Consider the following 2,101-nt stretch of genomic DNA (forward strand, 5'->3'; position numbering starts at 1 on the left):
AGCGATAACATATGGTTAATAGGTCAAACCTGTAGCTGTATTTATTTACCTTTTATCTGGTTCCAAAAGAATGTCGGATAGAACCTTATGGATGTATACTACCTTACAGTGTCGTGATCTCCTCCATAAACGAGTTCTCAACTAAGAAAGCTATAAAGGGTATTTTATGAATGGATGTGAAATTAAAATATTACGCAACATGAAGGTATAAACAATGGAATGTGTCAAATGATTAAACAATGCTCATTGAAATTGTACAACCTCAAATCCTTCATCGAATATTTGAGGTTGTATATGTCAAGGAGCGACTATGCGTATTGTTTGACAAAAAAGTTTCTGTTGTTACGAAATGTATATATATTGTTTTTTTCTTAAACAATATTTGGTTCAATTCTTGAATTGGCTGTTGCAAGACAATACATAATTTGCCCTTTGTTGTTTTCTCAGAACATCAATTTGTACAATAATTATAATATCTTACATTCAATGATCATGGAGTGATATTAATAACAAAAATAATACTCTCAATCTTGTATCTTATCTTTTCTTGAACAGGAAGTCTGTACTAAATTATCGCAAATTAATAGTTCAACGGTCTCCATTCTTTTTGAATGAAATTATCGTTTCTGCATGATTTTTCTGCAAAGAGGAACACTATTGGTCGTAATATTTAAATAATGACGGGGCGTTCCCATTCTCACTTCGAAAAAGCATATTCTTTGTTATTCTTTTTCCATATATTTACAATTCTAATGAACTTTGACTCAAACTACATACAAACAGATCCGAGATATATCTTTTCATAAAGTTTCCAGTTCGTGTATAAATATGTCATATCTCATCTTGTAATATGTGTTTCTTTCTTGGAAGTTTCCGATTTAAATAAACATATATGTATTTGTTATATTTTATTAAATGTTGTAATCAATACAAATCAGCTGATTATATCATACCAGAAATTCGTCTCACAGTAAATTTTACCTATAAACCCCAACAGAACATGATTTAATCCTTTTTTAGTTCACAAACGTATGATATGCGAAACACACTTACAATGTGTTCAATTATTCTGCTGAGTATATCTAAAGATACGGCATACGTTTATATCCACCTGTACGTGTTTAGTTAAGCATGGGTGTTCTTATATTGTTCTGATATCACTTGCCTTTCAGAAACCATTCTTTGGAAAACCGGTTATTGTTATTTCCGACTGAATATCTTCCGAATCCGCAGCTACTGCAACATGCAAATTATACCCAATATCTTTCTCTGAAAAGTGCTGTGTTTATAACATTATTTGTGCCGAAATGAAATTGAACGCGCTATTTCCATAAGTCTTTCTAATGAAACCCTTTGAAAACAGCCAGTGCTAGTTATTTGTATTCTTAATACTGACATGATTTGTATTAATATTGCTATGTAATGCATTGTTGAAATAATTACTGATACCAAAATAAAAGACCGTTAACGTATATAGATGTATACTTATAATGAAGTATACAATAAGGTAGCAGACTGCAGTGACTTTTAGTATGATTGGTCTACTATTTAGTTATTTGCGCTAATGAATACAGTCCTTTGCAATGCAATTGAGAAACTGGAGATAATTTTAGTGACGAAATTATATACCGCAATGAAGGGAAAGAATAAGCTTAGCAATACCAGGGCCCGTATTTATGAAACCGTTCTCAGGCTCAAACATGGAGCATATGCTCAAACCTCTTTCTTGCAACTCGCTTAAATTATATGACTCGGCCAAAAAGTCAAGTGTAAACATTGAAAACGGAATTTGCATTTAAGTCCTCCGAAATTCTCCAAAATGCCTGAGAAAGAGTGCATATTCATCGATTTATCACCGAGATAAAACAAATTGCGCTTGAGCACAGAATTTGAATTTGAGCATGAGAACGATTACTGACCGTTTTCCTTAGCACAACGTTGTTATGGCTCAAACTTCCGTTCTTTTGTATTGCAACAGAGTACAACTCCTTGGTGGAACGAGAACCAGTAATATATAGACTGGCGAACCGAGTTAATTCGAAATAACATGAACAAGAAAATCTGCTATACAGAACACCTCAATAATCTTAAGATATCGAGT

This window comes from Mizuhopecten yessoensis, unplaced genomic scaffold (genome assembly GCF_002113885.1).
Source record: "Mizuhopecten yessoensis strain PY_sf001 unplaced genomic scaffold, ASM211388v2 scaffold8991, whole genome shotgun sequence".
NCBI lineage: Eukaryota > Metazoa > Mollusca > Bivalvia > Pectinida > Pectinidae > Mizuhopecten > Mizuhopecten yessoensis.